The sequence below is a fragment of the Saimiri boliviensis genome, chromosome 8 (genome assembly GCF_048565385.1).
Source record: "Saimiri boliviensis isolate mSaiBol1 chromosome 8, mSaiBol1.pri, whole genome shotgun sequence".
NCBI classification, from domain to species: domain Eukaryota; kingdom Metazoa; phylum Chordata; class Mammalia; order Primates; family Cebidae; genus Saimiri; species Saimiri boliviensis.
Genome location: NC_133456.1, coordinates 35,249,493 through 35,272,483, shown reverse-complemented (window position 1 = coordinate 35,272,483; position 22,991 = coordinate 35,249,493). Strand labels below are relative to the sequence as shown.

The window sequence follows — 22,991 nt, the reverse complement described above, 5'->3', positions numbered from 1 at the left end:
TGGCCAACATGGTGAAACCCCGTCTCAACTAAAAATAGAAAAATTAGCTGGGTGTGGTGGTATATGCCTGTAATCCCAGGTACTTGGGAGGCTAGGGCAGGAGAATCTCTTGAATCTAAAAGACAGAAATTACAGTGAGCCATGATCACACCACTGAACTGCAGCCTGGTGACAGAATGAGACTCCATCTCAAAACAAAACAAAAAATGTGTTCATAAACTACTTATAAAATAAAAACAAAATAAGTACTAATAAGCCAATGAAATGGAATCAGCTTCATTACCTAACTGGGCCTCAGCTCTCCTGCCCTTCCCTTAATGATAGATAGCCGCTGATTTATACTCAGTGTGAGATCCAGGCCAGGCAAGCTAGATCATGCCTGTAACCCCAGCACTTTGGGAGGCCAAGGCAGGTAGATCACTTGAGGTCAAGAGTTCGAGACCAGCCTGCCCAACATGGTGAAATCCCGTCTCTACTAAAAATACAAAAATTAGCTGGGCGTGGTGGTGCATGCCTGGAATCCCAGCTACTCAGGAGGCTGAAGTAGGAGAAACAAGAAACGCTTGAACCCAGGAGGTGGAGGTTGTGGGGAGCCAGAATTGTGCCACTGTACTCCAACCTGAGCAACAGAGCGAGACTACATCTCTATATAAATAAAATAAAATTTTAAAAAATTTAAAAATATATACTCAGTGTGAAATACAAAGTGCGGGAGAGTATCTTTTTGTATCTCTCCCTTTCTTTTACTTCAGACATAGATGGGCTCTGTGCCAGTTATATAAATGTTAGAGTCATCTGTGAGCTTTTTCGAAAATTTATTTCCTCAAAATATATCCTTATTTCAATAATGTAATTATCGTTTAAATTATTCCTGGAATTTATTTTTGAAATGGACTTCAAAGACCTTGATATCTTGGTACTAGTACAGCAAATATTTATTCACCAAGCCTGAGTCCAGATATTAATAATTAAATTGTGTAGTTAAGTTGGATAACATTGTGTTCAGTAAAGAAACAAACTTTCATAAAATGGCAGAAATGTATTTCTTATTGTTCATAAATTTATCAGTAAATGAGAAGTTTTCCAGAAGGGTGAAAAGACTACAGCATGAGAAGAGTATTCCATTCATGTAGTGTGAACTATTTTGAAGAATTAAACTTATTTGAATTTTATAAACAATTCTTATACTGCTTATAAATTGGTTTTATTATTCCTATGTATATACATATTGTGTGTGTCTGTGTGTCTGTGTGTGTCTATACATAAATGCATTGGATTCAGGTAGAGTACGTTTTCTTATTTAATCTGAACACCAAATTTGGATATCTATTTATGGTGTCTTAATTGTTGCATTTGACAAACCTCATTAAATATTTTACAACAGAAATTGCTACAATTTCTAGTACTCCTTCTGAATTAGACACAGTATAATTCTTACAGTACTTTAGTAATTAAGCTTCTTGGTACATACTGAAGAACAAAATCTAGCCTAAGCCTTTTCACATTAAAGGAAAAAACAGATTTATTCTCATCCATTGTCAAAGGCACCTTAATTTATATCATGAGTCCAAGAATAGGCTTATCAGTCCTGTAAGAAAAAGAAACAGAATAGTTGTATATTCTACTTTCAGAAAGGCCAACATTGCATTGAAAACATGAATGCAAAACAAAAATTAGAGAATATTGTTACATTAAAAGTTACAAATGTTTCATTTTGAGAGAGATTTACCAATATAATTTTAAATACTGAAAACTGTTCCAAGGCATTTATGTTTTTTTTAAATTGTTAACTACTAGATCATAATGAAGAGGTACAAAGATTATTAGAAATTTTTGTGAAATAATCAACAAGGAAATTTTAAAATAATGATAGTTTATTAAAAATAAAGATTAATATAGACTGTAAAGTGGGTATGTATTGTAAAAAAAAAACAAAAAACAAAAAACAAAAACCTTTTTTTCTCAATAGGCATGGAACATTTTAATAATGATTATGTTGCTTCTAAACCACTTTCCATCCAACATCAAATTTTCCCCCTTCACTTTGAAGCATACTTTAACTCACTGTTATTTGCTTTTCTTTTTGTTGTCTTTGGTCCAAATTCTGAATAAACACGATAAAGTGGGTAGTGTCACAGGGAAGTGAATTAATGGATTACATTCTCCTTTTAGGGGTTTGGTCTCAGAAGAGGGTTCTAATGACATTCAGTAATTTACTAGATAAAATCTTGTTAATAGTCTTGAAAGGTATAACCTCTTTCTCCTCAATGTCATAAGCATTTGGAGTTTCCTAAGCAAGATAAATATAAAAGCTTTCAAAACTCAGAAAGTGATATTGTGTCCCTTTCCTTCTCTATGTAAAGTCAGTCTGGGGCCAGGCACGGTGGCTCATGCCTGTAATCCCAACACTTTGGGAAGCCAAGGCAGGGAGCTCACCTGAGGTCAGGGGTCTGAGACCAGCCTGATCAACATGGTGAAACCCTGCCTCTACTAAAAATACAAAAATTAGCTGGCATGGTAGTGGACAGCTATTTGGGAAGCTGAGGCAGGAGAATCACTTGAACTTGAGAGGCAGAGATTGCACCCACTGCACGCTACAGCGAGACTCTGTCTTAAAAAAAAAAATAGTCTAATGAGTTATTGAAAATAATTTTCTGGGAGTGAAAAAGCAGTAAGGCATAGCCTATATGTGACTAACATGTTTTTAAAGTATTAATAGATAAAATGAAAACAATAATACCTAACAAAAATCGAGCACCTACTGTATCAGGCAGTCTGGTAAACACTTTAGATTACACACACACACACACACACACACACACACACACAGAGAGAGAGAGACATGTAACTATGATTGTTACTGTTACATTCTTCTTTATAGGAAAGGAAACAAACACAAAAGGAAATATAATTTGCATGGTGTCACACAAGTAGTAAATGAGTCAGACTGGAATGTAATTCATATGGTCTGACCTTAGAACCTGTGGTCTTAAGCCACTATGTACTAAACATTAAGGTTAGATATGGGATCTTGGCAAGTCCATAGTCTAGAGCTCTAAATGTGAAGTTCAATGCAATATAAAATAATATTTTTAAATTATTTACCTTGTATGAATTTATTTTTTCAGATGGGCATTTACCTGATGCATAAGAATGGAATTCAGCAAGAGTCACTTTGTCTGATATTACTTAGAAGATAACACATCAAAAAAAAAAGTTCTCCTGTAAACATATGGGTAACATTCAGTTTGAAGTTTGTGACCAGGCCAGCAAAGGATTCTACAAATAGCTGTTCACTCCAACTGTATGAGCAGTATGCTGAAGGTAGGTCCGAACCATTCTTATGCCAAGTGAAATAAGAAGAGGAATTGATGATTTTAAAATAGTTAGATTTATATGTCATTCATGATATTTATAATTTCATGAGACAGTAATGCCTCAAAGACAGTTATATTTCTAGTTTTTTGCAGCTATTTTATTTTTTTATATTTGGTTGATATTTATAAAAAATTATTGTTTGCTGTCTAGACAATCAAAGTGCTTTTCCAGTGACCTGTACTGTACTATAGGTCAGTACAGGTCATTGGAAAAACATTGACCTGTACTGACCTGTAGCACAGTACAGGTCACTGGAGGGTTATACTTGGAATAAATTCAGACTGGTCATGTGGATCATCTTTACTTTCAGCATTTTTATCATAAACAACTTATGTTATCATAATCCGTTCCATTTCTTAAGCTCTTATATTATAAAATAGGGACTATAGTATCTAACACCACACATTTCACAGGGATGCATACAGCAAACCCCACAAGTATTTTGTCTCAGCAGCTTTTCCAGATGGCTATTTCCTTGCCAATTCAAATTAAATATGCCCAAGAGAACTGTTCACTACCTTTTGTTTATTTTTCTCCTCTGTGTCTAAGGAAGCAGCATGTTGGCAAAACAGGCAAACAAGGAAATAAACTAAAATGACTTGTAGAATCCAACACACCTGAGCTTGAATCATGATACTGGCACTTATCAGTTGTATGAATTTGGATATTTATTATTTTCTGTTTCTATTTCATCTATATTAGGGGTGACAATAGTCATGTGTTTGTGTAAGGTTTATAGATTATGAGTGTTTGGAACATATAGTAAGTATCTTTATGCAGGCTGCTATAACAAAATACCATAGACAGTGATTTATAACAACAGGAACTTATTTCTCATGGTTTTGGAGGCTGAGAAGTCCAAGATCAAGGTGCCAGCAGGTTTGGTTTCTGGTGAGGACCTACTTCCTGGTTCATAGATGGCTGACTTTTCACTGTGTCCTCTCAGAGTGTGGAAGTGGGAAGGGACCTCTCTGGGGCCTATTTTACAGAGGCACTAATCCCATAAGTGAGGGAAGAGCCTCATCACTTCCCAAAGACCCCATTCCCAAATAGTATCATACTGGGATAAAGTTCTAACATGAATTTAGCAAGGACATAAACATTCAGTCATGCAAGGATGTTCTTCAAGATAGGAGCTGCTGCACCAGCAACCCCCTGATGCTCCAGGTCATGACAGTATAATGAGCTATAGAAAAGGTCTTCACTTCACTTGTAAACTCTTTATTGTTCTTCATACAAAACTGAAATATTTCTATCAGATATTGTAGTCTTCATTTGTTGAAACATTGCCCCGTCCTCTTCACCCATTAGAATTATCATCTGGTTACCTTTTTTCGGAGACTGCTGCTTTCCAGAAAGTGTCTCTGCAAACATCCTGCTTCAGATTATGTTTTCCATTTGAAGACCCCACCCATCATGTTTACTAAATTAGCATCCTCAGTTGAAATTTTCAGTCTCACAGCAAATAAAGGCTAAGATTATTAACCACCTCTAAGTTCTTTATATGACACCTCAACCCTAATAGATCTCCTCCTATTCACCAATTACTGTCACTGTTCATAAGACCACTTTACTTCCACATATTCATTGTTTACTTATCTAACTCCTATTTCCTTTAAACTACATTATTCACCTTTTTTTTTTTTTTTTTGGTCCAGTGTGCCTGCCCCCATCCTTTTCTGCAAATAAGTATTCTATATTTGATCTTTCAAACAACTGTGGAAATCTCATTTGTTAAAGGATCCCTGAGATATTACTATTTAGAAAGAGAAGCCTCAACTTAGAATTTCATTTATCTGATTTAGCAGAACAGTTCTTACCTTCTTAATTTCTCCCCAACTTAAGGAAAAACATCAGTAACTCCCTTCAATGTGCTAATCCCACAATTCTCACTTCGGGCTTCAACTTGACTAAATATATTCCTTTAATGTCTTCCTTTCTGTATTCCTATGATGCCTTAATATCTGAGCTTGTACCCTCCTAGAGAGCATATAATGTGTCTGCTTCAAATGGTAGCCGATGCATATAGATGACTCAAAAATATTACTGAAGTTGATGAAGAGAGAGATGAACAAAAATGTGGCATTACTGGCTAAGCTGCAAAATACAAAAACCTAAAATTCTCATTTTACTCAAACCAATTTTACCATCTCATGCCTAGAGGCACTCAAGCAGTAAGGCCGCAGAGCTTATACACACTGCTGTGAAATGTAGACCTCGCACAGCAGCCGAGGTATATAAATATGCAAATCATAGATGTATATAGAAACAGCCTTCCAATAGAGAACACCAGCTGTCACAAGCAGCAAACTCACTCTGAGGACTTGGCACTGGTGAACTGGCAAATACCCCCTGGTTGTTGCTGCCCCATCAATCATGGGCCATTTGGCTGGGCAGCATTCTTGAACAGGTTTTTTTTCCCCTTTGTAAGTCCATTAATGAACATTATTTTAAGGTGATGAGATAAGCTGCTGTAAAACTTGATGTGACCGTCTGAGAGTCCATCTCTTGATGTACACCTTTCTGTATCTTGTCATTTTTTCTTTTTTTAAATCTGCATCCCCCAAAACAAAACAAAAGCTCAAATTAATGTTTTATTTCTCTTTATTAAAGAATTATTAGGAAAGATTTTGCTGATATATTCTAGATGAGCAATGTTAGTAGTTTGTTAATTTTTTTTTCTGACATTATTGAATACTATTGACCCTCAAGTTATCACAAATGGTTATGAAATTGAAATGGAATGGGAAGGAGTATGAAAAAATTAGCTGAATACTGAAAAATGTTAAGGTACCCCAAAATCTATGGAAACTCCAATTTAGCAAGGGGATGAATAAGAAATTTACTTCTCAACAAACAACAAATAATGGTTTATAACAATGGAAGCATTCTGAGAGAAGTAAATGTCATCGATTTTAAATAGCAGTATTATCCAGCAGAGAGCAGATCAATGAAAGTTGCATAGGTTTTCACATGCTTCAGGATATTAAAGAACAATCCCATTTCCCCTCTCTATAAACCATTCCATCCAGAAGAGCAATTTAAAATGTACCATAAATCATTATCTGTTCAACAAGCAATCGCATTCAGAAAAGTTATATCCATCCCTATTCTTCTTCCTTGGAACAATTTAAAGTGCTCTCATTTTTGCCAAAATGTAGGTCTACTTTGGGTCTTCTGACTGGATATGTGGTAAGATATGGTAAGTTATTGCTCCAATTTAATATAGCAAATACTAGGAGAGAAAACTGATGTATTTTCCCTAGAAAACTTAAAGTACTCAATGATTATTAGTTGGGTGATGTTTATTACATCCTTATAAATGAGTGGATAAGATTTATTGCTGTTTCAAAGATAGAGTGAACAATGTGTAGATAATTACAAAGATTTGTTTCATCTACACAAAGGTAGAGTAATGAAGAATCATAATGAATAAAGACCAAGATTTTCATCAACTATCTCAACATTCTACATATGATCACATCCTCTCCTGTGAACTTGAATGTTTTAATGTTAGAAAGTAAGATATTCGTTCATTACCAAGTATGTTGTGAAGTGATGTGTGGTTTCAAAGAGAAACAGTGCACATTCTGTACACTTTGGAAGCTTGCACTAGCAGAGGAAATAAGGTGTGTAATGAAACAGCTAAGTTATAAAGTGGAATTTGATATGTTTTAAGAGAGAGTTAAATGTGCTTCTCATATTAGACAAAAAGAACTTGCTTGTGTATAGCAACCTCAAGTAAGCCATGATTGAGATATTCCTTTATATAAACTTTGCTTGGCAATATTTTAAAAACTTGGATGAGAACCCATTGTTACCCTCTGCATAAAACCTTCGGTCAGTTTCTGTCACATGTAGAATATCCATACACACCAAAAAAGAAATAAAAACACCAAACAGACCCTAACAGACCTGCAAGGCTCTGGGTACCTCCTCAACCTCCTCTTGTTTTCTGTCTGTCCCTTCTTACCATGTTTCAGCTCATTGTTCAGGGCCTTTCCACATGGTCTAGTTCTGCCTAGAGTCGTTCTCACACTCCATGTGTGGCCAACTCTACATTCACAATTTTGGGGAAGACTTTGTTATCAGGATATAAAGTATGCACATAGAAGTAAATTTGGAACAATGTAGGGACTCTTCTGTGTGAGCAGGTTATCACTATTGTGAGTAGACAAAAGATATTTAAGGCAAGAAATGAAAATGACAGAGCTGTATTTCGTAAATGTCTTGTACGGATGTTCAGGACAGTTTAAAGTACAGAAAGATGGGTGTGAAAGACACCTCTTTTCTCAAGAAATAAAAATCTGGGAAAGAGGTAATGTTCTATGTTAGACAAGGTCTGCTTTCAGGGAGATCAACTGTGCCATTATCAGAAATAGGGATATCAGAAAGAAAGTGATGTTTTGGAGGCAAATATTAATTTTTATTTGAGTATAATAAATGTGAAGTGGATGAGAGATAGAAATGCTTGTAAGATATTTCTGGGCTAGAATTCAGAAAAATAAAGGGAAAGGCTGGCAATGAAGACTTGGAATCAAACTGTATAGATGTTACCGTTAAAGATGAAGTCATCAATAGGACAAAATCAGAAAGGGAAGGGGAAGCAAGGACAGCTCTGATGAAACATAGAGGAATATGAAGATCGCACAACTAAAGGAGATCAAGTTGACAGTCTGTGAGATAGAAGGAACATGAGAATGTGGCATTATTTCAGGAAATAAAGAGAAAAGGAATTGAAAAAGAAAGCAATTATTTATAGTGTGCTTAAATAGAGGTCAAACAGCAGAATGACATAAGACGGGCTCTTTAAAAAGAGAGGGTCACTGGGAAGCTAAAGTAGAGGATATGGAACACAATCAGGTAGGCACTTGAGTTAAAAATCAGCAAGTGATGAATGGAGAGACTTACTGAAAGCATATAGACTCAACTGAGATTAGAGGGTTTTTATAGGGTACTCAGCAAAATGTTATTATATCCAACTTCCTAGGAATATTTAACACCCTTTAAATAAGGGGAAAAGAGAATTATTGTTAGAGTTGCTCATGGTTGGAGACAGAAAAGTCCAAAACAAGGTAAGATCGAATAAGAATTCTGGATACCAGTAAAGGGGACACTGAAATGTCAGACTGTAAGCTCTAGCTTGGCTAGACAGGCAAATCATGTCAGTAAATGGTTAAAGAAGCATCCATGAGGTCTTGATTTAAGTGTTCTTTTTTAAAATTTAAATTAGAAATTTTATGCAGCAAATTGTTTATTCTGCAGTTTTACTTGAGGAGATTGACAAGGTCCTACCCACACAAAATCTTTGTCTTTGTTCCTCCTCCCTGAGACTTGTGCGTGACTGTGCAGGCAGCATTATCTTTATGATATCTCTTTTTAAAATAATGTGCCAGCCAGGTAACATGACTCACACCTGTAATCCCAGCACTTTGGGAGGCAGATGCTGGCAGATCACCTGAGGCTGGGAGTTCAAGACCAGCCTGACCAACATGGAGAAACCCCGTCTCTACTAAAAATACAAAATTAGGTGGGCGTGGTGGGGCAAGTCTGTAATCCCAGCTACTCAGGAGACTGAGGCAGGAGAATCGCTTGAATCGGGGAGACGGAGGTTATGGTGAGCTGAGATTGTGCCATTGCACTCTAGCCTGGGCAATAAGAGGGAAACTTCGTCTCAAAAAAAGAAGTACCTACACAAGGTGTATAAAAGCTTGGGGCTTAACGACTTTAGAATAGATGATTTTGTGAGTTCCCATTAAGAAAAAAAAAAAAAAAAACAGGTGAAGAAACAATGGAAGGCTAAAGAATAAAAAAAATAAAAGGAAAAATAAAAGGGAGAAAAGGGCATCATAACAACTTTTATTCTGAAAATTTTTCTGAAAGGTTATCCTCACAAAAATCATGAGATTTTTTAAAAACATTTTTGTTGAGCTATTCTCCAGATACAACACACAAACACACAAATTTATAAACTAAATAATATAAAATTTTACTTGTAAAGTCAGCACCCCTTCTCAAAAAAAATTGTAAAAAATATTTTGCTACATTGCATTATTTTTTTCCAGTGGAGGTATGATCACATATGGTGTATCGACCATTATTTACAAAATTGAAGTTACAGATTTTATTGTTTTCTAAACTACCACTTCACTTTTTTTTCTTCAACTTTTAAGTTCCAGAGTACATGTGCAGGATGTGCAGGTTTGTTACATAGGCAAACAAGTACCATGGTGATGGGTTGATCTGTGCACCCGAAAGGTATTCAAGTACTTAATACCTGAAAGATATTAAGCTCAGCCTCCATTAGCTATTCTTTCTGATACTCTCCTTTTCCCCGGTCCCAGCGTGTGTTGTTTCCCCTTATGTGCCCATGTGTTTTCAGTTCCCACGTACAAATGAGAACATGCAGTGTATGGTTTTCTGTTCCTGTATTAGTTTGGTCAAGAAAACAGCCTCCAGCTCCATTCATGTCCCTGCAAAAAACATGATCTCATTCCTTTCTATGGCTGCATAGTATTCCACGGTATATATGTAGCACATGTTTTTTATCCAGACTATCACTGATAGGCAATTGGGTTGATTCAATGCCTTTGTTATTGTGAATAGTGTTGCAATGAACATACATGTGCATATATCTTTATAATACAATGATTTATATTCCTTTGGGTATATACCCAGTAATGAGATTGCTGGGTCAAATGGTATATCTGCTTCTAGATCTTTGAGGAATTGCCACACTTTCACAAGGATTGAATGAATTTATACTTCCACCAACAGTGTAAAAGTTTTCCTTTTCCTCCACAACCTCCCCAGCATCTGTTAAGTTTCTTGACTTTTTAATAATTGCCATTCTGACTGGTATGAAATGGTATCTTACTCATGTTTTGATTTGTATTTCTCTAATGATCAGTGATGTTGAGCTTTTTTTCATGTTTGTTGACTGCATGAATGTCTTCTTTTGAGAAGTATCTATTATTGTTATTTGCTTACTTTTTAATGGAGTTGTTTGTTTTTTCTTGCAAATTTGTTAAGTTCCTTGTAGACTCTGAATAGTAGACCTTTGTCAGATGAATAGACTGCAAAAATTGTGTCTCATTCTATCGGTTGTTTGTTTACTCTGATGATAGTTTTTTTTTTTTTTTTTTTTTTTTTTTTTTCCTCTCTGCAGGAGCACTTTAGTTTGATTAGATCCTATTTGTCAATGTTTGCTTTTGTTGCAATTGCTTTTGGCATTTTTATCATGAAATCTTTGCTTGTGCCTATGTCCTGAAATGGTATTGCCTAGCTTTTCTTCTCGGGTTTTTATAGTTGTGGGTTTTACATTTAAGTCTTCAATTCATCCTGAGTCAATTTTTTTATAAAGTGTAAGGAAGGGGTCTAGTTTCAATTTTCTGCATATGGCTAGCCAGTTCTCCCAGAACCATTTTTTAAATAGGGATTCCTTTCCCCATTGCTTGTTTCTTGTCAGATTTGTCAGAGATCAGATGGTTGTAGGTGTATAGTCCTATTTCTAAGTTCTCTTTCTGTTCCATTGGTCTATGTATCTGTTGTTGTACCATTACCATGCTGTTTTTGTTACTGTGGCTTTGAAGTATAGTTTGAAGTCAGGTAGCCTGATGCCGTCAGCTTTGTTCTTTTTGCTGAGGATTGTCTTGGCTATTTAGGCTCTTTTTTGGTTCCATATAAATTTTAAAGTAGTTTTCTTTCTAATTCTGTGAAAAATGTCAATGGTAGTTTAATGAGAATAACATTTAATCTATAAATTACTTCAGGCAGTATGGCCATTTTCACAATACTGATTCTATCCATGAGCATGGAATGTTTTTCCATTTGTTTGTGTTCCCTCTGATTTCCTTGAGCAGTGTTTGTAGTTCTCCTTGAAGAGGTCCTTTGCTTTCATTGTTAGCTGTATTCCTAGGTATTTTATTCTTTTTGTAGTAATTGTGAATGGGAGTTCATTCATGATATGGCCGTTTGCCTGTTGTTGGAGTATAGAAATGCTAGTGATTTTTGCACATTGATTTTGTATACTGAGACTTTGCTGAAGTTGCTTATCAGCTTAAGAAGCTTTTGGGCTGAGACCATACTATAACTTAATTTTTCCATATATTGCAAATATTTTTTTATCATTTAATAAAATGTTTTATAAAACATGATAGTTAATGTCTGCTTAGTTGTATAACTCAATGTTCTTCTTTGGAAGAAATAGAAAAAAACATCTTTGGCTGTCTGTGTGAAAAAGAAAATCATTGCAACCCATATTATGGGGAAGAGTCTAAAATAAGAATTATGCCAAAAATCATATAAAGAGGGCACAACTGCTGATGAATCTGAATGAGAATGCCATAGCTCTCACCACCAATAACATGGCCCTGGATGCACGCTTTACTGAAACATCAGTGAGACAGCCACTTCCATATAAGCTCACTGGTAGCTGTGCCACCAATTACCTGAAAAGATTCTCTTTGGTTTTGAGTTTCTTGTATCAATAATGTCTATTACAAGTTCTGAGTCTGGGGTGGGTGCACTGGTATCTTAAAGCCTGGATCTCATGCTGAAGCCTCAGTTTTGAGGATGCCTGGATTTTATTTCAGCATTTATACTGGGTAGTAGCGTCTGCATCCCAACCATATTGACAAGGAAGAAAATTCCTGAAAACACGGAAGAAGTTTGAATGCTAGGCAGCCACTATAATGTTCATTATTATAGTATTTCTCATAAAATGGCCTTAATTTAACTTCCCAATTCCTTATTCTGAATATTTATGACATTTTTCATAATTTTATTTAAAAATAATTCTGTAATGACCACGTTGCATAAAACTATTTGTATTTCAGATGGTTTTATTTCTACACGCAACAGAAGTGAAATTATTGGGTCAAATGATACAAATATGCTTTTAAACTTTGATAGACATTACCCTAGGGAAAGTTTCCATTAATTTACACTCTCAACAGGGAGATGTAAAAGTGTCAGTTTTCTGACCCAAGAACAGAAAACCAAACACCACATGTTTTCACTCATAGGTGGGTGATGAACAATGAGAACACCTGGGCACAGGGAATCGAGAAACACTCACTGGGCTGGTGGTGGGGTAGAGGGGAGGGGGAGGGACAGTGGTGTGCGGGGGAGGATGGGGAGGGGATAATGCACAAAAAAGAAATAAATAAAATAAATTTTATTGCAAAAAAATTTTCCTACTGACTTGTCAATTCTGGCCATTCTTATTTTGTTAACTCTTTCCTAGTATTACTAGTTTGAAAAATAACAATTTGTTGCTGTTTGACTTTGCATTTCCTTGATTATTAGGGAGGTTTTAATAATTTTTCATGTTTTCTATATGTGTCCTTTTATAAATTGGCAATTTATGTCTTTGACAAAATTTAGTCATTTTCTTTATTCATTTTTTTAATTGTCTCCATTAATCTGTTGGAATCTGTTCATATACCAGTGGCATTAAAGCTTTATCTGTTTCTTTATTTTATTTCTTTGAGATGGAGTATTGCTCTTTCACCCAGGCTGGAGTGCAGTGGCACAGTCTTGGCTCACTGCCACATCTGCTTCCTGGATTCAAGTGATCTCCTGCCTCAGCCTCCCAAGTAGCTGGGATTACAGGCACGTGCCACCACACCCAGCCAATTTTTGTATTTTTAGTAGAGATGGGATTTCACTTTATTCACCATGTTGTCTAGGCTGGTCTCAAACACTCTTGACCTCAGGTGATCCACCCTTCTTGGCATCTCAAAGTGTTGAGATTACAGGCATTTGAGCTACCATGTCCAGTTTATAGTTTCTTTTAATTTATATACTTGTATTTGTATAGCCAAATTTGTTTCCTATGCTTTTCATTTACTTTTATGCTAAGACAACCTTCCACACTCCATTGGAGAGACATATTTATTGATAATTCTTCTGGCCTTTTTTTTTACTTTTTGCTTTTAAATCTTTAAGAGATCTGGTGTTAATTTTCATAAATGGCTGTTTAGTAAAAATACAACTATATTTTCTTTAATTAATTCATCCAAAACCATTTGTTAAATAATCCCACTTTCTCACTGACTTGATCATTCTTTAACATGTTTTGCAGATGTAGTTTTCTAGCTGTAGAAGTCTTTCTTTCCAATAAAATAATAATTATTTTTTTGAAGTTGGCTATTTATGCCTGCCCATTGCTCATAATTAACTTGATAAATTTGGTGTAATTTCAATTTAAAAAGCCCCAGAGTAATTTTTAGATACATAAAAAATTTAGTTTACATTGGAGATCATTATATTTTCATTTTAAACATCTTTACATCTTTAATGTTATTTGTTTTGCCATTCAAGATTTCATTGTATTGTAAAACAACAACAAAAAATATACAAACAAGCCTATTCTCTTATCCTTTCAATTTTTGCATTTAAGTTCTCTACATTGCTTATTTAATTTATTCTTCAGTGTTCTTATATTTTTGCAGCTTTGCAAATAGCCATTTTTAGTATATTTTACATGTTTATTATATCTATAGAAACTATAGATATAATACATTTCTTCAGATAAATGCACAAGTTATCAAACTTTTGTTAGTGTTAATATATTTGCTTATTAATTTACAAGTGTTTCTATAGTTAACCATATTAGCTGGAAACAGTGATAAATTTTGGTTTCCTCCTTTCCCATATTTAATCTACTTTATTTTATTATCTTGTTCCATTGCATTGACTAGAACTCCTAGACTAACGTTAATAATAATGATTGTTGGTATACTTGCATTAGTCCTGACTCTAATTACCCATCTGTTTCATGTTAAGAAATAAATCCTCTATACTTAGCTTACAAAATTTAGGAGTATTTTAAACACATCAAGAATAGAACTATAGCCTATGTATTTTGTTCCTCATGGGAATATCTCACAATTTTTGTCCCTCGACTTTTTAATGAAATATATTTTATTCATACATTTCTTTATAATGGATTATGGTTGAAAAAAACCTGCTTAATTATGCTGCACTTAATATTTATTTTTTTTTTACTTTAGGCACAAGTTTTTAATCCTAATACCTGCCTTAAGTATTAATGCCTTAAGTATTATTGAGTATGTTTCACTTTGAAATAATTTCAAAGTTTGTAAAGTTACAAGAATAATGCGAATAATTCCCATGTATCCTTCACCCACAGACTCCACTTAAGTTTTGTTGATTGCTGCGTCATGTCTTGTGTAGCAAAAAGATCGCATAGTATACCCAGTTGTCATTTTTCTCTTATCTCCTTCAGTCTTCGGCAGTTCTTCAGTCTCTCTTGACTTTTCTAAGCTTGACATTTATGAAGATTAGAGGCCAGTCTTTCTATAGAATGTCCTTTAATGCAGGTATGACCAATGTCTTCTTATTATTAGACTCAGGTTCTGGGAAATATTTCACAGAAGCGATGTGTGTTCTGTTCATTGCCTCTTATCTTTTGGCAAATGATGTCAGTTTGTCTCGTTACTGGTAGTGGTAACTTCAATCACTTGATTCACATTGTGCCACTTAGGTTTTATTACTTTTTAAATTATTATTTTCTCTCTTTATATATATATTCAATATATAGATATTTCTATTATTTTCAATAGAATATATTTTGTGGGTAGCTACTTAAACATTATTTCTTATTTCATTTTCTCTTGCAAGTTTTAGTATCCACTGATATTTCTGTTGAAATAATTATTTCTTTGATGGTTGCCAAATGGTACTTTTCAAATTCCATCATTCCTTCTATTAGCATTCTATAATACAAAAGGGTGTTATAGTCTCTTTATTTAATGAGTAATGTCTAGTTTATATCAGAATTATAATATAATTATTTCTTTCAGGAACTAATTGTGCCATACTTGGCTGGTGAAAGTCCCTCTCAAGCTGGCTTCCATGTACTTTTGGCATGACTTGTCATTTTTTGAGTACATTCTGGCCCAAAAGATGCTCTAAGTCATATTGTTCCTTCCTTGCCCCAGTCCTGGTACTGTTTCTCCAAGTAACCCTTCCTTTTAGTGGACAGTGATATTTTAAAACCAACATGAGGATGCTAACTTTAGGTATATGAATTGCTACTGGGGTGTCCCTGCTCCAAGGCCTCTTAGTGGGCAGGGCTAGGAAGTATATACAGCTAGTGCTCAACTTACGACCACAGTCGGGACCACGGAACGGTGGTAACACGATTTGGTCGTAAGTTGAGTAGGCTATATTTACAGTTGAAATGGTGCACGCGGAGATGGTAGTGCTGCCAGAAGGTGGTCCGCACTGTCGTACGCCCAGCTGGGCAACTTTTGTGCTGCCAGACACGGAGCAGTTGTGGCTAGCGATTGTGGTCGTAAAGTCGAATGGTCGTAAGTTGCATAGGTCATAAGTCGATCAATACCTGTACATATTTCTCCCCTCCCTCTCTTCCTCCCTCTTTCCCCCGCCTTCCTGCCCCTGCCCCAATAAAACCTATGAGTAATCACTAATAACTTCAGCTTCAATCCAATACTGCAAGGTTCATTTTAGCTTTCTCCATGTCCACCTTTACACTCTCTTCTCCAACTTAAGAATCTGGTTATCATTATCCTCAAAATATTTATCTACTTGCTCAATTCTCTTCAATGTAACCAAGGTCACAAAATTCCCAAATGTTTTTCTCTTCAGCTGGTCTCTTGGGTGGGCCTGGCATTTCAAAGATGCCTCCCTACTCAGAATCCCTCCTTCTGCAGGCCTAGTACAGGTTGGGCTGCTCTTCCGCAACACTTTAGCCTGCATGATAGCCTTTTAACAAATAAGAACGAAAGCAGCCTTATTGTATTTTTCTTACTTAATTTGTTTTTCACTCAGGCAGACCTAGGACTGGAAACATTGTAAAGACAACCCATGTCATACAGAGGAGTTTTGTCATATAAAAAAAGTTGTTTCTTTGTAGCAAACTGAAAACAATAGAAGTACATATATATATGTGTGTGTGTGTATGTGTGTGTCATCTTCCCTTCCTTGAGTTTTTAAATACATGAAATCAAAAAATTATCTTTAATATTTTTAAGGTAATGTGTAGAAAACATAAATGCTACAGATAATGACAGTTTATAGTAGCTTACGGTACTATGTAAACATATTTGAAAGGGTAGATGCCCTTATTTTAATACTTAACATATCTGTATAAAAACTAGATCATGTGTGAATAACCACATGTGGTATTATGTAATCCAAGTAAAAATGACTTGACATAGACTGGATGTAGCTACAATATTTAGCAGAGGCAGATAAGAAATAAATCTCTACCACTACATCTTCCTAATAACCCTCAAAATTCTTCCCATAAGGTATTAAATTCTTCATAGATTCAATGATTCAAGATTTGAATATAGGTGAATATTAATCTCTTCAAGTAACTTTCTTTTCTTTCATGAAGTCTAGATTTTTATGCTGAGCCAACTCTGGTGCCACTATTGGTACTAAGATAACTTTTTCGCTTTTCCCTTATTTTCTCTCCTTCGAAGAAGGACAAAAGCAGTTTGGATTAGAAAGGATGCGGATGTATATGGTTTGCATAATTTAATAACTAAAAGATGGACTACAGGTATATAAAAAGGGTTTGGAGATAGTAATTAATTATGCTTGGATGGAATTGGTTTAGATAAAACTTGAAGTCCTTTCTACAGGGAAGAATCTCAAGTTAAAACTTCATGGGGTAATATTCCTAACCATCTTAACTAAAAAGTTTCAGTTCTTCCCTTTCATTAGCTGTCTGGTTGCTGATGTGAACAGTGAAATCTTTCAAGTCTGAACCTAATCTATTAGCAGTCAATCAAGAGGCTATTGTCTGAAAAATTAAGCTGAAGAGTAGAAAACTTGGCACACTTCAGCATATCAATTCAAATGAGAAAATTCCAGTTTATCACTACGATTGTTAATAAACAAAATTAACACTAAGAACAAATCTAAGACTTCCAATTCTTATTTTATTAGAATGCCTTAAAATTTAAAAAGAGCTATAGGCTGAATTTTGAATAAAATTTTATAGGCAATGTATAATTGTTGAAAACAATAATCAATGCAACATGATATTTATCAAGAAAGGGAAGGAAGAGGGGTGGGAGTGAAGGAAGAAAGAGTAACAAGGAAAGGAGAGAGATTCGGAGAGAAAAACGAGATACTTTCTTGGAGTTCTGGGTAACGGATTTTGGTCAGCATTCAGAGTGGTTAACAGGATTGTAAAACTTGCTTCTAAAAATTTAAATCCTAGAAACAATAAGTTCTAGACTAATCATTAAAAATGTAAACTGGGGGCCAGGCTCAGTGGCTCATACCTGTAATCCTAGCACGTTGGGAGGCTGAGGTGGTAGATCACAATGTCAAGGTATCGAGATTATCCTGGCCAACATGGTGAAATACAAAAATTAGCAGAGAGTGGTGGTGTGTGCCTGTAGTCCCAGCTACTTGGAGGCTGAGGCAGGAGAATTGCTTGAACATGGGAGGCGGAGGTTGCAGTGAGTCAAGATTGCACCACTGCACTCCAGCTTGGCGACAGAGAGAGACCCCGTCTCAAAAAAAAAAAAAAAGAAAAATTAAGTTGGGCTTCCTAATATTTAAGTTTCAATTATTAAATTTAAAGGGTGTCTTAGAGACATTACAATTTTAAGTCATTATAGAAATTCTAGGATTAATGAGACACAGGAAATGAGGCTTTTTAAATGTGGAGATTTAAAAAACACACACCAAATATGTTGGTCTCATAAGGAATCCCACTCTCATATTTTTCATAATTATATTATTTTAAATAAAGTAATTATGCAATAAAAATTTTCTGGCAACTAATGGGTAGAGTCCCACAAGCCATATGTGTGATTCAAGTCAGTGCTGAGAAAAATGTATGGTATTCTATTTAATACTACAGTGAAATATAAGTCTTTATTTAGAAATATAATTTTAAAACTTCAAAATGTTAAAAAAAATCATCTCCAATATTAGTATTTGCAGATTAGGCTATTTTAAAAACAACATTAACCAAATTAGAATGGTATAAAAATGTGAGCAAAAGATTCAACATAAAAATGACAACTCTATTATTGGTACTAACTTAACAATTAGGCAATACATAAATTGAAAATATGATAAAAGATGTGTTGTAAAGTATGGTGAACGGGATATTTAAAAATAAGATTCACATTTAAAAATGTTGTCATGTCAGGATTTCCTTTGTATTCATACACACTGAAAGTTTTTTTTTTTTTAATTTTTATTCATCATTTAACAAAATTTACTGAGTGCCTATTATGTGCCAGCTTCTCTTCTTAAGGCCAATACTTTTTATTTTTTAAATTTTGTTTTAGAGATCGGATCTTGGTCTGTCACTCAGGCTGGAGTGCAGTGGCATGATCACAGCTCACTGCGACCTTGATCTCCTGGGCTCAAGTTTTTAATGTAACATTTAAAACAAATACCGTAGTTTTTGGAGCCAGTATTCCCCGGGCTCAAGCACATGAGATTAATCTATGTTTTTGATGAGTCCGCAGATATTTTATATTTTTTTTTTACTATTACAAGGTTCTAGTACCTGCTCTGTAGAATTTTATATATAATTTGATTCAATGTCATATAGGAAAATGAGCAGGCAGGCAGCAGTAAATGCCTCTCACTGATTGCTTAGATCCTTAGAATAGTAGTTCTTGATTTTTGTATGTGTGCATCTGAAACACCTGCAGAGCATAATGATTTGAAGTTTAGGTTCCATTTTTAGAAATTCTGATTTCATTGTTCTGGATATGGTTCTCCAGAATCTGCATTTTGACAAGCAAGTAAACCAACATGTTGCCTTTGCTGAAGGCCATACAAGAATCCTATCTAGAAATGTTAGTTTAAGAAGCTATCTGTGGTAGAATGCTGCAAATGTCCGTTGCAACAGTGTCCACAATAACAACAACATGGAATCAACCTACGTGCCCATCAATGACAGACTGGATAAAGGAAGTGTGGTACATATATACCATGAAATATTATGCAGCCAGTAAAAAAAAAACAAACAAGATCATGTCTTTTTCAAATACACAGGTGGAGCTAGAGGCTATCATCCTTAGCAAACTAATGCAGAAACAGAAAACCAAAAACTGTATGTTCTAACTTATAAGTGGGAGCTAAATGATAAGAACTTATGAACACAGAGAAGGAAACAAACGACACTGAGGTCTATTTGAGGGTGGAGGGTGGGAGGAGAGAGAGGATGAAAAAAGATAACTGTTGGGTACTGACCTTAATACCTGGGTGTTATAACAGTATGTACAACAAACCCCCATGACATGTGTTTATCTGTGTACCCCCAAACCTAAAATGATTTTTTAAAAAAGAAGCTCTCTAGAATCCTAAGGAAGTAAAACTGAAAACTGGATGCTAAGGAAAAGGACAGCTGAAAACATAGGCTAGAGGGACCCAAAATAAAAACTGAAAGAGCCTACTAGCCTACTGCAAGAATAAAAGGCAACAAGTAAAGGCACCTGTTAGACTCTCAGTAGCACCTTAGGACAGGAGTGAGCTTTATGGAAACACTGGAGCACCAGCAACATCATAGTATCATCAACACTACTGTTATCATCATCAACACTATTGTTATCAACATCATCATCAACCTACTGGGTAAGAAAATATGATCTCCAGACACTGGACTAGAAGTTTAATAGATCATCTAATTTAATCCTTAAAATAAATTTAGGAGGATTTAAAATGTTAGTTTTATGTATATTTTCCTTATGACAAAACTGAGCCTTAGAGAAATTAAGTGGTTTACCCGCACAGTATATTTAAATAGCAAGAATGAAAACAGATTTGAATCATGCAATGCAACTCTGCAGAGCCCACCTTCTAAACTGCTTTTCTTTAGTGATATCTCATAGCACCTTTGAGCTCAGAGTGGCCTCACTATTGTGTAAGGAAAAGGAATATAGCATTTACATAATGTCTAGTTGACCTGCATTTTCAGAAACCATGGAGGGTGATCGAGGCAGGACATAAAAAAATCAGAAGTATCTTAGATTCTAAAGAAAGATGCTGTGAGGTTAGGGAAAAGGGAGATGTCAGTCATTCCTATTAGTAATGTCTTTGATGTGATGAAAACAATTCGGAGTTAAAGAATGGAGTAGAAATTAATGGGAACAGTGTGAATGGATGGAACCTCTGATGGTCATAAGGCTGAATGCCCCAAGGTGATGTAATTCAGCCATCTGGTGCTTGAGATCAAATTATCTAATATGTATGTAATTGTCTGAAAATTTCCCATGGTGACTCAGGCTTAAGGAAGAGACCATGCTGTCTTCATCCCCCCTTGTAAGTACAAGCTTTGTTGCTGATTTTTTTCTGTCAAAACATTGTGGCTGGGAATAAAATACAATAATATCTTTAATCAGACAAACATGGGTTTAAAACCCTGTCCTAAGTCATCAGAGAGCCTTGGGCAGGCTCCTTCCTGTCTCTGAACTTTAAGCTTTTGCACATACATAAAATAAAGTGATAAATGTCTACTTAAAAGTAATAGAACTAGAATTAAATGAGACAGTAGACAACAGTAGATAAACAGTACTTGGTTCTTAGTAGGTTCTTCTTCATCCCTTAAGTTAAATTTAATTTCACTTGCACTGCAATGTCAGGAAGGTACATGCAGTATCTAACATAGTTTTGGTTCTAACCCTTGAGAGATGGTCATGTTTGTAGCTTAAGAATACAAAGGTAAATAAGAAAAAGAAGAGGAACATGGGGCATTTGGTGCTAAGAGCTCAGACTTAAATTCTTAACTATAAATCCTTAAATTAATCTTTAAAGTAATGGCATAAAAACGAAAACTCATGGCTGGGCGCAGTGGCTCATGCCTATAATCCCAGCACTTTGGGAAGGTGAGGCAGGTGGATCACGAGGTCAAGAGATCGAGACCATCCTGGTCAACATGGTGAAACCCCGTCTTTACTAAACATACAAAACATAAGCTGGGCATGGTGGCGCATGCCTGTAATCCCAGCTACTCAGAAGGCTGAGGCAGGAGAATTGCCTAAACCCAGGAGGCAGAGGTTGTGGTGAGCTGAGATCACGCCATTGCACTCCAGCCTGGGTAACAAGAGCGAAACTCGTCTCAAAAAAAAAAAAAAAAAAACAACAAAAAAACAAACAAAAAAAAAACCAAAAACCCAAATATCTCCATTCCAGTGGAAAGTGCTTTAGGTTTCCAGATCTACTTGGCACTCCAACTATTCTCTGAATTGTCTTGTGACCTTGAATAAGAAATCTAAATTTAATAAACTTCTGTTTGCTTATCTAGAAACCAAGGGATATAATGCTCAGATTGTCAAATTTATTCAATATGGGACAATACACAATTACTAGTTACAGTCTCTAGTGGCTTTTTAGTGACATCAAACGCCATAAAGCTAAAATTGTATAGAAATATCATAATCAAGCAATTTTTTCAGGCATAATCCATTATAAAGATATACATGAATAAACAATCATACCTCAAAAATCAAAGAAGAAAAATCATGAGATAATCTCAATAACTGGTCAGTAGATAAAATCTGTTTTAAGGGGTCCTAAGCAAACTAGTTATCTCCCCTTCTGCCATTGAATTTAGTAGAATTTTTTATTTTGTTTTGGGGTGGGTGTTTGTGTGTGTGTGTGTGTGTGTGTGTGTGTGTGAATAAATGTGTGCTTGTATTTGTTTTGAGGGAGTTGGTAAATTAACCCTTTGACATATTAATGTATTTCTAGTTATGTTTACAAATTTAAATAGGTTGCCTAAGATCCATACCCTGGTGTTGCTCTTGTAATGGAGCTTAAGTCCTCTCTACTAAGCTACAAGAAAAGCATCCTATGCTTTGACTGTGATTGGAACTTTGCAAGCTACTAGACATGCGTTTCACAAGCAACAAAATGAAGCTGTTGGCCATTGCAAATGGACCAAAATAGAAGTCACATGACTAAAACACCCCTGCACCAGGCAGTCTCTGATGTATTTTATTCTAGTTTCAATCTATTAATCAGAGGAGTTGGGAAAGCAATAATTTAAATGTTGGAATAATCAATTCCATAACATATTAATAGAAGCTACAGTCAAACTTTGCCACACCACTGACTGCATTGGAACCTTGACAGGAGCCCTAAGGCCATGCCTAATTTGCATTAAATTTACATAAAATTATAAATAAAAAATACATGAACACAGCCCTAATGTTTGTTAGTGCTTAGATCTTTCCCGATAGATACATTGAAACTGCTGGTGGTTGGACTTGACTTGCAATAAAATTGTGCAGCTGATCAGCTTTGTTCTCATTCTGCAATTATAAGGGAAGAAACCCAACAAGGCAATAGTCGGGGGCATGTGGATGCCATTTAGGATTTTTATCCCGTAAAACTATGACTCAGATATGCCCTTGGAAACCCCAGTCTAGAAGCAAATTGTCCCCAATGACTTTGCAGATCATTGTCACTGGATTTGATCACCAGTAACTTGTCATTAAGTAGAGATACAAATCACACAGAAACCTGGACTGCTGAAAAAATTAAAAAGTCCTCTGGAAAATTTTATTTTTCCAAAATACTGCTATCATAAAGATAATTAGTGATGATCTTCAGGGTTAGGACAGATAAACCCAAAC

General features: G+C 35.3%; 1 protein-coding gene across 3 annotated transcripts in view; it reads right to left on the bottom strand.

The window, feature by feature from the left end:
* The window catches only part of LSAMP (limbic system associated membrane protein), a 631,380-nt gene that overhangs the window by 268,753 nt on the left and 339,636 nt on the right, over positions 1-22,991 (bottom strand). The gene's annotated exons all lie outside the window — the stretch shown is intronic.